This window comes from Peromyscus eremicus, chromosome 1, assembly GCF_949786415.1.
Source record: "Peromyscus eremicus chromosome 1, PerEre_H2_v1, whole genome shotgun sequence".
Taxonomy (NCBI): Eukaryota; Metazoa; Chordata; class Mammalia; order Rodentia; family Cricetidae; genus Peromyscus; species Peromyscus eremicus.
In genome coordinates, this window is record NC_081416.1 from 1,832,613 (window position 1) to 1,848,603 (window position 15,991).

A 15,991-nucleotide genomic window follows, 5' to 3' on the forward strand; every position below is an offset into this window, starting at 1 on the left:
TTCCAGGGTCCACGCGTTTGCAGTCTTTGACCCGGCTGGTTCGTTGCAAGTGGAAACCTGAGAAGCCAGCCGTGCCTGCGCGGTTGCGGTGGGCTTCCAGTTCTCACCCTAGAGTGTCTGCTTTTCCTGTCCCGAGGGCGCTCACCTCCTTCCCCAAAACAGTTCTCTCTGGGATATGTGAGGATATTTGGGAAAGGAGTCTCGGGTCAAAAGCTGAAGTGGTGATTGTGTTATCGCTCCGTTGTCGTTAGTAGCGTTGACATTGTTACCATTATTGTTATTATTACTGTACCTATTTTTATTCTGACATCTGTGGTCCCCGGGCTGAGTTGCTCTGCAAACCTGGGTTTCACTACTAGGCACTTAGAATCGCGTCTCCGGTCCTAGGCCCTGTCCGTATTTTCGAGCTCGCCTTCGGTTTTGGGATGATTTTAGGGCCGACTTCTCCAGTCCCCATTGGCTCACGCTGTGGCATAATTATGATCACATCCCCTAGCCTGCTGGCGCTGCTCTCTGTTTATTGGTGGTTAAAGATCTATTATCTATTCATCAGCCGCCTCCCCCACCCACCCACCCTTTGCCAATTACATTCTTCTAAAGTGGAGTACCAGCAGGTATTTTGCACGTTTACAATTAATGATAAAATTTTTCCCGGCGTCCTTTAAATCTATTACTCCCAGGTCGAAGCCATTTATCTTAAGAGGGATAAAATGTCTGTGTTTGGTGACTAGGTGCCTGAGACCCGGGAGAAGTAGATCTGCAGAAGAGAGATGTGAAGTCCTCTAGAGGGAGTGTGAAAGCCATCTGATTCCACCAGGGGTCTGGGCCTTAGGACGCTCCAGGAAGTCCGGCAAAAAAAGGGTTCCTTTCCCTGTTTTTCATCTGCTGTTGTTTAGGTTGTGTGTGTCTCTTGTATAGTGTTCTACCTCTGAGAAGGTAGAAGCTCGGGGACCCCTAGGTAGAATGGGAGCTGAAAAAAGAGTTTCTGGTGTTGTTGAGGCTCCAGACAGATTAATTTGGAGACCACGGGAGCTATTTTTGCTGCCCCCTCACTTTGAATCCCCCAAGAGTATTCCAGCGTGTGCAAACACACTCTCACAGATAACCCAGCAGACAGGCATGAGCCTGCCCAGCTTTGCTCTCACAGAGATATAAATCTGACCTTGCCTTGGACTTCAGACCTTGAACCACCAGTCTTTGGTCCTGGCCCGTTTTCACCTTCGCTTCCAGATGGCATTGCTCCTTTGACCCATTTTTGGAAAGCCCAGCGGCTATAGGCATTAGATCCAGCACTGTGAAAATGGTGTGCATTTGAAGGCCACGCTCTTTCAGGCCTGAACCATTCCCCAAATGAGAATCTCTCCCTGGTCTTATCTGGGCTGTAGAAATAGAGGCCTCTCAGTGCTCAGGTCTCTGAAGTCTGAAACACAGTGAAGGGCAGAAGTCTTGGCCCATGCCTAGCCAAGCAAGCTTCAGAGGAACTAGGGGGCAACTGGGAGCTTCTGAAGCTAGAAACAAACACTCCCATATGTCACACCACAAATCCTCTGGAGGAGGGCAAGAAGGTGGGCCTGGGCCTCCAGAAGGGGCCTGAAACTCTGGCTCCAAATTAGGACCACTAAAAGCTTCACTCAGGCTGTGGGACCAAATGTGGGTGCCTCCACCCCCAACTCCACCCAGTTAGCATTTGTGAACTTGGCTGAGGGTATCACAGTTACTGACTTTGAGGGCCGAGGAATCCAGGCCTGTCTGGGAGATTTGATTGGACCCCCATAGTGTGGGTTTAAAATGTTTATCCTTGGGTGCTTCGTGTGCAGTTGGTACTGGTTAATGCTTCACCTCTTTGTACCAAGATGTACCAGGGAAATGTCCTAAGAGAATGAGCACCTAGCTTCAGACAAGGGCCCCCAGTCTCTTGCCTGAGGCAGTGACATTTCACCAATTTCATGGTATCCTCAGCAAGCCACCAACCTCTTGCAAACTGCTCATCTACCACTAGGATTGACACTGGAGGTGGGCTCTGGGTGGGCTGCAGGTGGCCCACGCTCATGCAATGGGTTTGGTCCCTGAATTTTGAAGGAAACCGGAGTATTCAGTACCTCTGCCTCAAGCACCTGAACCTTAGGGGGTTCCATGCCGCTCCCACCCCACCTCTACCGAAGAAGAAAGGCGGTTTTCCGGTGAGTCCGGCAGGGAGCAGAAGCCCAGGAAGCCCAGTAATCTATGCTAATTCATGCCTTCAGCCCGAGGTGCTGGCCGAGGATCTGGCCCGAGGATCTGGCCTCCCAGGCGAAGTGTGGAGGAATTAACTAGAGAGTAACTTATTAACCACACTGGCCAGCAGAGGCGCACCAGGACTCTGGGCTTCAAGTCCAGCTTGGGACCCAGAGCTCAGAGATGAAGACCCTCCATCTGGCGTCTGGCCTACCAGAATTCGCACCTCCTTTGTTCCTTGAAGACCCAAGAAGGTGCTGTTTGGTTAAGTACCTGTACACACAGTTGGGGCGCCCCAAGTCACTGAGGGTTGAACATCATAGATTTTGCAGGCAGAGGAATAGAAGGCACATGTGATCAAGATCATGTATTTGTCTCTTACTGAACGACCTGGGTCAACATCTCAATCTCCCCTGACCTCATTTTGTTGTATGTAAAATACAGCCCTTGTGTCTAGGAAGCAGACAGTAGCAGTGGCCGGTAAATTTCTGGATGGCTGCATAATCAAAGTGTTCTTTGTCAGAGTGATGATAATTACACAACCCATTTTCAAAACTGTACAGTACAAAGTGAATTTTTCTATTTGTAATCATACCTAATCAAGTTCCCCCCATCGCACTCATAGCTTTACTGTGTGACCTTGGGCAAGTCACCTACCTTCTTTGCCTCTTTTTTCTCTTCCTCTAAATGGGAATAATAATAATGCAGTAGCATTTGGGATTATTTCAAGAGATAAACAAAGCAAATTGTTAGGACAGTGTCTAGCGCATAATGAACATTAATTCATTCAATAAAAGCCAGCTCCTCTCGCGGATGTTGCTGTCGCTTTCTGGCCCAGCCAGGGCTTCACAGAATGATCAATGAAGTTGTACAAAGGCATTCACACTGACTTCACTCCTGCCACACTCCCTCATGTTCCCCTCAAAGCCCGTGAACTTCGCTCAGGAGGTGCTGGGGGTGAGATCAGCCCGGATTCTTGACTCTCTAGAGGTATCAAAGGGCAGGGGTTTCTGGGAATCTGTGATACCCATCTGCTGTGTTGATTTTCCTGCCAGGTCTCTGCTAGCAGAGAAGCAGAGCCCTCGCCTCCGCCTGTGTGGGTGCTAGGCCGGGGTATCTGGGGTGGGTGGATAACATCATGCAGCTCTAGTGGGTCGGGGTGCCTGGTGACTAGTGCGTGGTTATCACACAAGGCAGAATCAGTGTCTTACAGGCCGTTGGGTATAGATGAGCTCACTTTCAGCATTCTTTACATTTTCCTTAGTGTTAGGATCATGTAGTGCCCTAGCATGGTGAGCCCCACTGTGTAAGGTGTCCTGAGAAGGACCAACCTAGGGTTGGCTACAAAGTTTCTCCAGCTCTGTAACTGTGATCCCAGTCCCTCTGGTCTCTGAACGCTAGGGCGGCTGTGGGAAAACAAAAAGGAGAATTAAGACCTTAAAAACATTTTTTAAAATTATCACGGTAAATCCCTTTCTGGCATCCTCCCCAGAGTTCTCTCGCGGAGCCTGCAAGGCAGCCCAGAGCCGCAATCTACGTGTGCGCAGCGGCACCTAGTGGCAAGCGACGCGCACGGGCGCGACACCCTCGGAGTTTGCTGAAAGTGCAAGGGGTTGCCGCCCACCGCCACCGATCACGGTTCAAAACAGAGCAGGACCTCTGAGGAGGCTCTTGGCTACTGAGAAGGGAGGGTGACGACCTTGCGTCTCACCTGCTTCCTTCGGCTTCAAATCAGCCCCAGAGTTCCTCTCTGTATTTTCCTTTTCTCTAGGAGCCAGCCTTTCCTGTAAAGGGAGCAGGGAGGAGTGGACAGGTTCCGCTCTAACAAGGACTTGGAGACTGGGACCACCTAAGCCAGGGAGACAGTCAGTTGTTGCGCAAAGGCGACCACAACTCCATGCCTGAGGACCCGGATACCACTGCCCAACCACTGCGGCTTAGAGAATGGTCCTGTGGTGGTCCTGAGTAGGGTTAGAACTGGGTTGCCAGGTGCCGCTCTCCTAGATGTGCGCCCCCTTGCGGCGGGTGGAGGACAGTCCGAGATGGGGGGAGTCTTCTGATTATTGCGCAGGTGCCAGCGTATCACTAACTGCAAACCCACATGATGACCCTTCCTGTCCCTGCCACCAGACACGCACAGACCTCATCTTTCACGGAGCAACCTAGCACCTCTCTTGAGGTGAAGCAGTAGAATCCGTATAGAGCCTGCTGGTATATAGAGGCCTTGGAGTGTTGCCCTCTGCTTTACTGCTCAAACTGCAGATTTGGATGTATGTGGTCTCTCCCGGATCCTGGCTTCTGCTGTGCTGGGTGACTGAGGGAAAGATGCGTTGTCAATGACAGCCTGTGAGTTTCGGGGTCTCTGGAAACCATTCTTTTTTAAACCCAGCGTTCCAGTCCAGAACTCCACACTACTCGAGGAGACAGACACACCAGGGCCTTTGGGCTTTACTGCCGTCACTGAAACTCGTCGATCCTCAGCACACACAGCCCTGATGACTCATTATTGAAAGCAAAGAAATGATCAAGAGAGGAGGGGTGTCACCATTTCCTTCTCCATCAGCTGCCTTCAAATGAGAGATTAAGGCCAAGCAAGGCAAGGAAAACAGATGTTCTCACACACAAGGACACAGGAGCCAGGGGACACGGACAGGCTTTCCTAGGTGACTGCCCAGAAGAACATGAAACAGCCTTGTCCGCAGATACTCCTGGGTGACAGGGTGTGGCACCACCCCACCCCACCCCCCACCTCCACCCGTCACCCCAAAGCTGCTCCTCCAAGGCACGTCTAGGTCCAGGGTGTGTGCATGGAGTCCTTCAGGCACCTTCCTGGGCTCTCACGCAGCTTTGTTCCCAACTCCTTGAAAGCTAGGGAGAATGCCAGAAAAATTCGAGAAACAGCTCCTCTCCCGTGTGAAGTTTGGGCTTTAAGCATGTCCTTTCACACCCATGAGTCAGTGAACCTCAAAGTGTGGTGAATGGTAAGATGCCCATTTTCCAGGTGAGAAAACTGAGGGTCAGAGAGGTTTACACTCACTCACTGTGCCACCTTGCCATCTCCTAACAAGATGTATTGTTGGTCCCCTAGGAACTCTGAGCAACCCAGTCACTCTCCCACCCAGTCTCCAGAGCGCACACTCCAGCCAACTTGAAAGGTCAGCAAAGAGTCCCCACCCTCAGATGGGTCACCCAAACTGACCCAAGCCACAAAGCCTATTGATGTTTTCTTGCATCTTTGTAACCCTGGCTCTTGATTGCTTGCGCTGGCCCACCATCTGTCCTGAAAGCCACATTCCCCTCCCGGAACTAGCAATGCCTAACTAGGAGTTGGGAGTGGAGGATGTGGGTAGGGGCCTCTGTGCTTCTGTGGGTGGGACAGCAGCCCTGTCGCCTGTGTGCCTCCCCATGTCTTTCCACATTGGAGATTCAAAGAAGTCTTGAAACCTCTTCTAGTGGCCACAGAACATCGTCAGCATTAAGCATGAGGCAAAAAGGAGTATCTGGGGCTTTCTTAGAGCTTTAGTTCTGCATACCTACCTATCGTGGAGATTCCTGTGACGCCCGAAAACACCCTCTCGAGTATCTACCCTTTGCCAACAACTCTAGACTTTGAAACGGGTAGTCTAATGGCTTCTTCTAGGGCTCATGACTCTAGCTCCGGTGGCCAAGCTGCCCATGCCCCCATGAAACACAGCAGTCAGGGGCCCCTGGCACATACAAGCCGAACTCACTAGGCCTGGCTTTCCTGTTTGCATCACCCTGTTGGAGAGCAGGGAAGCGCGGTGTGGCTCTCTTTCCACTCAAACCAGCCACTGGCAGTTAGAGAAGAGGCCGCCAGGGAGTAGGGGTGCTGAGGGGCCTCCGGGGGTGCTGCAGCAGCTGCAGTCCTCCTGAGGCTGACGAGGGCCCCGACCGCCGCAGCCCTCCGCTTAGCTGGGCTACCAGAGGCTCGCCCGGGGCTGCGCAACAAAGGGTGGCATCGTAGCAGCGCGAGCAGGGACCGCATTGGTTCAATATTAGCTTTTCATTCCAGTCTATTGTGCCCATCTGAGATAATATTGACTCTGAGGTGAGAGCTACAGACTTCAGGGCTTGTCTAACACTCCGCCCGCCGCAGGGCGCTGGAAAGATCCAGCCACCAAGAGTTAAAGTGATTGCAAATAAACGCTCTTTGCTCTCGCTGCCGGGGCGCTGTCCGCAGCAGCGCGTTGGGGCCTCAGACTCCGGAGCCGGGTAGCGGACCAGCCCAGCAGCCGACCAGCCCCGGGGCAGCTCTAGGCCTGCCGGCTTTCCCTTCGAAAATAGAAGACCGCTTTTGCTTAACGCACACACCCAGCTTTCAACCGAAGTTGAGGTTCTAGACCTGGGTGACTTCGGAGAAAATTAATTGCCAATGTTTCAGGTTGCAAACCCCATCCGATGCTGTTTCCTCCTTTCAGATTGCGTCCTTCTTTCGGGTAACATTCCGTGGAAGTGTTTCTCTAATTTCTCCTTCCTGGGAAGAGTAAACGCATGCAGCAACTAATAAACTGCTTTACTTGTGAGAGCGCCCTTAATATAATTTTTCTAACTGTGTGTTTTACTTTGCTTTAAATCTCCAACTCGTCCATGGGTCTCGAAACTTCCTTTCCAACCATCGTGCTGAAGGGCCTCTCCAGCGTTCAGATCTCGCAAACGAAGATTCATTTCAAGGTTTAAATTGACTGTAAATGCCTAAATTGGTAAACGGCGAGTTAAACTGTTTTTGCGTGAGTGAGACAGAACACTCAGGCATACGCTCTCGCTCTCGGGACCGAACAGGCTTACAGTGACCATGTGAGTGTGCCCTTCTGCGTCATTTGTGAAATTTGCGCCCTCCCCCCAGTCAGATTCTGACCCTTGTAAGAAATCCTGCGATTCCGTTATCCCAAGAAGAAACTGACCTTTGGAGGGATATTTTAATCCGTCTTGAAGACCGGGTCAGCTCTGGGGAATTAGGATAGGTAAAGATTTGGAGGCTCGGCATGCACAGCAGACCTAGATCACCGGTGGCTTCCTTTCCCATGCTGCAGACATAAAACTCCAACACACCTTGTGTATTTCAGAAGAGTTCATTGTGTTTCATACACAGGATCTACAACTTATTTTGGTTGCATTATATACTGTTTACAGTATAATATGTATCGATTTTCACCGAGTGTTGTTTAATTTATGGCATCTAGCTCCTATGTTATTTTATAGTCATGTTAATTATCTAATATTTATTATATACATTATATTAATTGTACATTGTTCTGGTATATATTTGCATGCTCTATGTATTTGCCTGTGTGTGTGTTTGTGTGTGTGTAGCCTTTAATCTCTGTAAGCACGTATTTGATGTTTTGGTTTTTGTTTTGTTTTAATCTAACTTTACAAAGTCCTAACCGAAACCATTTTGATACCAGCTACAAAATACCTTGGGGTCCAATTGCATTTCCAGGAAGAAGACTTGGCAGTGAGGAACAGCAGGGCCACTCTGGTCTCCCATATACCCGCTCCTTGGGGTAGCCTCCTCTATTCGCTGAGACTGTAGGCGTTGTTTTGGTTCTGAGGACGGTTATTTAGAGGTTCCCAAAGTTATGCTATGAATTAAAAATTGCTTAGAAGAGTGAAGCATATGCTCAGCTCAGGCATCTGGGAAAACAGAGGAGGAGGTCTCTCACCTCGGGTTCCCAGCTCCAGGCAACAAACAGCTGGGCTCCAAGCTGTGGAAGAGTCTGCTGCGGCCCCATTGCAGTCTCGCAGCCCTCTAGACCCCAAGCTGTAATGCCTGTTGAGGACTGACTCTAAAGCTTTCCAACTCCAGTCTGGCTTTCAGAGAGACTGAAGGCTAAAATCAGAGTTGAGCACACGGTGGCCCTACCCCCTACTCCCACCCCCACAGTGCCCTCTCCGCAAGGGCAGGGACAGGTGGACCCAAGGAAAAGAGTAAGGAGTTCAGGTGTGGGTAAACCCTTTCAAAAGATGAGAAAGAACCCTTCAAAAAGATTCGGCTGCGCAGCAGGAGAGGCAGTCAAGACTGTCAAGCATGAGAAAGCCCCCAACATTCCAGTATGAACAGCAAAGTGGTAGTTCAGAGGCCTAAGTGAAGGGAAATTAGGGTGGGATTGGAAAGCTGAGGACCCTCACCAAAGAGCAAATGGTGGGAGGGGCCGTGTTAGCCGACTTGCTTTTTCTTAAAAGTATTCCCTCTCTCAAATGGTTACCTGTTGCAAACATTTTGTACCAGGAAACAGTGAATTTGGCTAAACCCCAGACCACTTGGCTTCAGCTCCCATGTCTAGCAAAACCCTTAGCCTGCCTCTGAGAATTGGGGAAAGGTTTCTGTGGATGTGAAGGAGATTCTAAAGAGGCCCCTAGGTATGTACTAAAATGAGCTGGGGGAAGGGAGAGGATTGTGACTTCTTGTTGCTAAAAACAAACAAACAACCCCTACTTCCCTGGGCTACAGTCTCTGGTCCCAGCTGCTTTGGAGCATCAGAACATGCCTTCCAGATGAGGAGGGCTGCGTAGTGCCAACCATGTGGCTGCAGCTCTCCCCCAGATGGCCTCAGGCATATCTGGCCCATTTTCTCAGTCCAGGTGATCCATCTTGTCCATGTCCAGCATGGTGGAAAACTCCATTCTAATTGTGTAAGCATCAAAGCCCCTTGTTCTGAGCCCCCATGACCCTGGTTTACAGAGCAGCTGCTCAGGTGTGCTGGAAGATAGAGTAGGGTCAGTTTCTTTTCTTGTCCTTGCCAGGGCCTCTCATGCAAGAGATAGTCCATTCCTATCAATGATAGCTTTTGTCTCAGTTGCTGTGCTACTCACAAAATACACATAGCAATGTGCTGAAGCGATGATTAAAACCACTGGAAGCTACTCCCATTTCCCACATGAAAAACTGAGGCTCTGATGTTCATACTGGCCCCAGGTCACACACACAGTTATAAATCAGTGAGTTGGAATCCCTACCCAACTTGGTATGACTCCAATGGCTTTCCCTTTTTCTCTCCACCTCTAATTCACTAACAAAATGTCCCTGTTTCCTCAATAAGAAAGTAAAAGCCTATAAAGATGGAGTAAAGAAAGATCACCTGATCAAATTCATGACCCTCTCTGAAAGTCAGCGATCCTAAGATATAGAGCCTGGATCCCAGAGCGCTTACTCCTGGTCCAGAAGAGTCAGTGAGCTGTTGGTACATGAATAGTGTATACCATTTTTATCACCTTTCCCACTACCCATCATCACCCCATTTTAGAGAAGTGGAGACAGGCTCAATGAGGTTCTCAACTTGCCCACTGTCTAGCCAGTCTACACAGAGTGCTGGCATCTCCCTGCAGCCTATGTCAAGTCCCACCCCCCACCCCAGTTTTGGTGGTTACCACATATGGGATCATTTAGCCAATGGAGTTGGGCTTTCCATTCTGCCAAGAAATCAGGAGGCTGTTTTTCCTCCTCCATGTTTTGAGTGTTCCTACAAACACTGTGTCAGGATTCCAAACTTGCAAAGCTTTTATGCCTCTGCTTGTCACTCCTCTGTGTACACGTCTGTATTACAGAGACACAGGGCACAGGAGAGGAAACTGTCCCTTGCCTGCTGTCAGCTGACCTACAGGGAAATTTACCAGTTTGACAGAAAATTGTATATTTTTCTCTGCTACTGTTAGACTCAAACATACCACTAAAACTCAAATGTATAGTCAAGGTTTTAAAACATATGTGTGAATAATTTTTTCACAAGTAAAGAGCTTGAAGATGGCAGAATCTTTTGGTCAAAGACAAAACCAAGAATCCCAACAGGAAACAGTCAGAGAGCTCTCTGACCGTGGGCTGATGTTCTTCGGTGCTCACTTTTCCACAAGAGCCATGACCCTGTGAGAAAGCTCTATTTTCCTTTGTTATTATAAAACTAGATGTATAGTTTTATATTAAACAAAACTGAATAAAGAAATCATTAACTGTCCTTGAAATTCCCCCTACCCAGAAGCCACCACCACCCTACATTTGAGGTTGTTAACTTTTGACATTTTGGAAAATAAATTAGATTATGTCTGCAACTTTTGCTACTGTTCTAGTGGGTAAAAGGAAGGAGGGGAAAGGAACATGTCATTCTGCTTACATGAAGCTCATACCCAGCAACCCCACTGATGCTACGGACTCTGGAATAGGACTGACTGGGAAGAATCGCGGGGGGACTTCCTAGGGGCTGGAAACACTTTCTCACTCCACTCATTCGGGTGATGGTAGCAGATGTGCACGAGGTGCCAAAACTCATCACACTTACGACGCTGGAACATTTTACTGCAGATCTTTGTGTTTTAGCAAAAGAAAAGAATCTTAGACAAATACTATAGCAAAAGAACATGCTGGAAAATTAAAGACTAAACAGAGGAGAAGACTGTTAGCCCATCAGATGCTAGGCTCTGACAAGCTACCCCACCCTTGTAGTAGCAGAGAGGGCAGGTGCCGCATCCTTCAAAGGGGGAATTCCCTGCTCTGCCAGACCTCTCCTTTGCTTTCTTTCCCCAAACCTTCCACCCCACACTGCACTTCTCCATAAAGAGTCCAAGTCAGGTCGAGTAGGAAGACAGAAGGGCTCAACTGTCAGGGAATCCAGAGACTTCTTTCTAGTCAGTATCTGGCATACACAGTGTCGTCCTTCATAAAAACAAATTATATGAAGTGGTTAAGAATTCACCACGGGCCCATTAAACATCTCCTTATAAAATATAGAATTTTAAGCTTGATGGGAGCATAAGTATACTAATAGAAACTGTGAAAAAAATGAAAGCAACATTCCTCCACTGCCCCCTCCCCCAATGTATCTGTATGTGACCGGTGACAGGCATTGGCTCCACCTTTGAAGAGCGCACTGCCTGCCAGAGGAGACCCAGCTTGTGCATAGTAAATGCAATGAGACCTTACAGGTGGGCGATGTCCCTATTGTCCCTGCTCTCCAGGAGTACTTTACCTTTTCCAAGGCTGCTGGGTGTGTTGATTGTTTTCACTTTTGCATTATTTGAAAGGTAATGTGAGGGAAGTTGCCACTACAAAAGGCAAAAGGGAAAAATATAAAGGCCACGTGAACTCTACCGGAAGAGCTGCCTGAGGTGGGTCTGGTTAGGCAGAGGCAGAGACTAAAGCAAAAAACCTGGCTCTGAGGAAGAAAGAAAAGGCAGTTCCTCCTGAGAGCCCAAAGGGTAAAGCTGGCAGGGTGGCTAGGGCACTGACTTGGAGCAGAGTGGATTAAGAGGGGCCCTTAGAAACACGGAAGCATGGGATCACTTAAAAATCAGGTATTTGTAGACGTTTTAGGTCATTTTCACTCTACCAATGGAACATTTACCATTTACAAGGAAATTTGTAGTTGACCTGCAATTAACAAATTTAGTCAATCATAGTGCTGGCCCTCAAGAGCTAGCTGGGGGACTAGACAGCTAACTGTTATTAAATGGGATCAGTGTCCAAATGAAAAGTGCTCAGAAGAAAGCTACCGCTATTACATTTGAATGATTCAAGGCAAGCATATGCTTCCTGTGGCATTTCCAAGACACTCCTGGAGGTGAAGGAAGGCCATGAAGGAGATTCTTTACGGAAAGCAGTGAGGTATCTCGGGGCTGCAAAACTTGGCGAGTATGTAGGTGACTGACTCTAGGCAGGTAGAAAGGACATGTGGGGCAAGGGACAGATGGGATCAATTATTTATTGAGTTTTTTGGGCATGAGGTAGTTGGTATAGACTGTCACATTTAAATATCATGAGCCCCTTCAAGGAAGGGATATGTGTGTGTGTGTGTGTGTGTGTGTGTGTGTGTACGTGTGTACGTGCATATGTGTGTGTGTATATGTGTGTGTATGTGTGTGTATGTGTGTGTATGTGTGTGTACGTGTGTATGTGTGTGTACGTGTATACGTGTGTGTGTGTGTGTGTGTGTATGTGTGTGTATGTGTGTGTATATATGTGTGTATGTGTGTGTACGTGTGTACGTGTGTGTACGTGTATACGTGTGTGTGTGTGTATGTGTGTGTATGTGTGTGTGTATGTGTGTGTGTTCACTATCCCTATTTTGCATGTTTAAAAACTGGGACTGGGACCAGGGAGATGTCTTGTCCCATAAAAGCCCTTGCTGCACAAACCTAATGACCTGAGTTTGAATCCTTGGAACAACCAATATAAAAACTGGTTGTGGTAATAGCTAACTCTAACCCCAGCACTACAGCAACATGGGATGCAGATACAGGAGAATCCACAGGAAGCTCACGGGTCAGCTAGCCTGGAATGTGCAGCAGAGTAGAAAACAGCTAGAGAAACCCTGCCTCAAACAAGGCAAGGACCAATATCCCAGCCTCCTGTCCTCTAACTTCTGCACGGGCTTTATAGTTTGTACACACACACACACACACACACACACACACACACACACACGCAGAGGGAGAGAGAGAAAGATAGACACACACACACACACACGCAGAGGGAGAGAGAGAAAGATAGACACACACACACACACACAGAGGGAGAGACAGATAGACACACACAGAAACAGAAAATCACACAGAGAATCAAAGACCATATACACAAAATAATAATAGTAATAAACACTTGAAAAATAGTAATAATTGGAGCCCATAACGGATAAGTAGATTCTCCAAAGATCAATACAGAAAGTCTCAGGACAAGGATTCAAACCTTGACCCTTTGTCTCCCAATCCCTGACTTCAGGCCACAGTTCATCAGGAAGTCATGACCTCATGAGGTAGTTCTGAGGATTGAATATGATTAGGAAATCAAAATGCCTTTGTAAACTGTGGGCCTTTGACAAGCATTAACTGTAAAAATAATTTGCAACTATATCTTCCTCTTAATGATCAATTATTTATTCAGCAAATACTTTCTGCGTAAAAATGCCACATGAGGCACAGTTCTGGGCACTGGAAATGTAAGAGAAGAAATCTCTTCATGACATTGTGCAACAGATCAATGGGCTAATTCCATGAAGGACAGGCTCTGAGAGAAAAGCAGAAATCTCAAGGCTGCAGGATAGTATGCAGTCACTATTTCAAATATTGAAAAAGTAAAAGCAACTTACATATCCATTCATGGGAGATTTGCCTCAGAAAAAAAGATGCTTCCTCACTACAGAAAATGGAAGTAGTTTTCTGAAGTATCATGGGAAGATCTCTAAGACCCATCAAGGGAGGAAAAAGCAAGTTCTAGAACAGCATTCTCAACCTGTGGGCTGTAACCCCTTTGGGGGTTGAATGACCCTTTCACAGGGGTCTCCTAAGACCATCAGAAAACACAGATATTTATATTACAATTCAAAACAGTAGCAACATTACAGTTATGAAGTAGCAATGAAAATAATTTTATGGTTGGGGGTCATCACACCATGAGGAACTGTGTTAAAGGGCCGCAGCATTAGGAGGGTTAAGAACAACTATTCTAGAACAATACATGATATGATTCTGTTAATATTTAACACAAACACCCATTGTGTGTCCAGCTGCACGCACAGACCTAGATGGAAACTTGGAGAAACTTTCTGGAGAGATTTTCACTAAGCTGGCAGCAGACTGACTCGAGGACAGGAAAGGGGACCTAGAGAGTCCGCTGTAAACTGGGCAGTTTTCCTGGTGACGCCATGTACTTCTTGATTGTTTAATTGCTGACAATGAGAGTGCATTCATGCCCTGCCTGTGCAGTTAAGCAAGGAGGAACAGGCATGTGACCAGTTTAGTTACAGCAATATGATTATAGATGGCGGTTGTTCCTCTTTTAATCTCCTTTAATGTTGCTTTAATATGTCTACACAGTGATATAGACATACAGACGAGATGGTGCCAAGACATAAAAGGAGGAATTAGGACATGGCATCCTGGCTTGAAAATCTTGCCTCTCCCCTCCCCAGCTGCAGTTTATAGTGAAACCCTTTTTTAAAGAGCATCATGGATTGTTGGATAGAAACCCTTGCTCTCCCAGTTCTGAGACACATGTAATTATTTCTCAGCTAAGTAGCCCCAAGGATCTTTGTGATAGATATGACTTCATTATAAGAGCATCAGGCCTCTCCCAGGAGTGACTGAGCTGGAGAAATCAATGTAGGGGTTTTGGATGTGGGGCAGTTCTCCCTAGGGGTTCCCCTGTCTCTTAAACAATGCCAACCCAGCTATCCCTCGCTTTGGCTGATGTCAAGCAAGCTCATACAACCTGTCCTAATGCATGGTCTCTGCAGCCTTGGGCAAGCTGTTGCTGTTTCTGGGTTTCTGAGAGAAGGCATTGGACAATGCAGCCTATAAAGTCATTTCTAGTCCTACACTTCTGATTTCAACTGTGGAAAATTATGGAAGGATGTCACCATCCATCCATTCCTTCCTGGGCATCTGTCACAGGCTGATGAAGGTGCTTGGAAGATGAATCCAGAACAGAAGTCTGGATGTGCTCTTCCTCACTCCTCTATAATCTGCCTCTGGATCTCCCCACACATTAGTTTCTTTTCTCATGGCTATGACAAAGTATTTGGCAAAAACTCCTTAAAAAGGAAAAGCTTTATTTTGGCTCACAGTCAAGGGTACAGACTATCATTGTGGGGAAGGCACAGGGTCAACAGGAAGCAGACAGAGATGGATGCTGGTGCTCAGCTAGCTCTCTCCCTTTTATTCAGTCTTAAACCCTATGGTAGGTTGCAACCCATAGTTAAGGTAGGTGTTCCCACCTTGATTTAGCCATATACAAACTCCCTTGAAGATACGCCCAGAAGTTTGTCTTCTAGGTGATTCTAGAAGACAAATATTATTTGTCTGTCACATTTGGCCTCTAATCTTCAGTGTCTTGGTTCTAACCTGGCCGTGTTCCTCACCATGCCAAATGGCTTCATGTCCTTACAGACTACATCACACCTATATTGCAAAGGGAAAAGAGAGCCTCCAGTGGGAACAGAAATGGCCTGAGGTCAGCATGAGCTCTGAGAGGATTAGAGATAGGATTCCAGGTCTCCCTGGCCAGCCCACTGACTCTGCAAACTGTCATATGCTGTGCGCACCTTCTGTATACAAAGCCCTTAGTGGATTGGGGGAATGTGGGTGGGGACCAAAGAAACCTCCAGCTTATTGACAAGTGTGTGGAGGGTAGACAACTTCCCAGGGAGGACAGTCCCCTCTGGTGGAGTCTCCAGACCTAGGCTCTTCCTGGGCCACCAGAGAATTGGCCTGGCCAAGCTTGTTTCCAAGTAGCAAGGAAGCCCAGGAACACCAAACACCAAGTGAGGAGACTGTGGCAGGAGACTCCACAACACTCTTGTTCAAGCTCAAGTAGGAGCAACTTGCATCCGTGCACTAAGGGGGTGTGTTCATACAGAAGGAAAAAAGGAGATGTGGCAGAAGTAGAGGCTGGTCCAACTGTTCTTTATCTTCAAGCCATGTGACCAGATGACCAGGTAAATGCTCAACTGCCAGACACTCAGTTTCTCCTTCTACAAAATGAGAATAATAACAATTACAAGTGTTCTTCCTTCAGAGGGAAATACCAAAGATAAAAGTCAAGTATAAGACATGTTGGATCCTACGTGAATGCTGTTGTAATTTTGGAGAGGCATGTCTTCCTGTTCCAGCTGAACCCTAAAGACCAATGGTCAGTTCTGTGAGGTGTTTCAGGAATGATGTTTTCAGGACACTGGGGCCTCCTTTGATGGAAAGGTTATGCTGTGGTCTTGTGGGCTTCTCAGTAGAAAGAATAGACTCTTAGGAGACCCCAGGAGCCTAAGCATCAGTAGAC

The 15,991-nt window shown here is 47.6% G+C and overlaps 1 protein-coding gene across 1 annotated transcript in view; it reads left to right on the forward strand.

The window, feature by feature from the left end:
* LOC131898085 (uncharacterized) overlaps nucleotides 1-15,991 on the forward strand; it is a 48,137-nt gene that overhangs the window by 1,261 nt on the left and 30,885 nt on the right. The gene's annotated exons all lie outside the window — the stretch shown is intronic.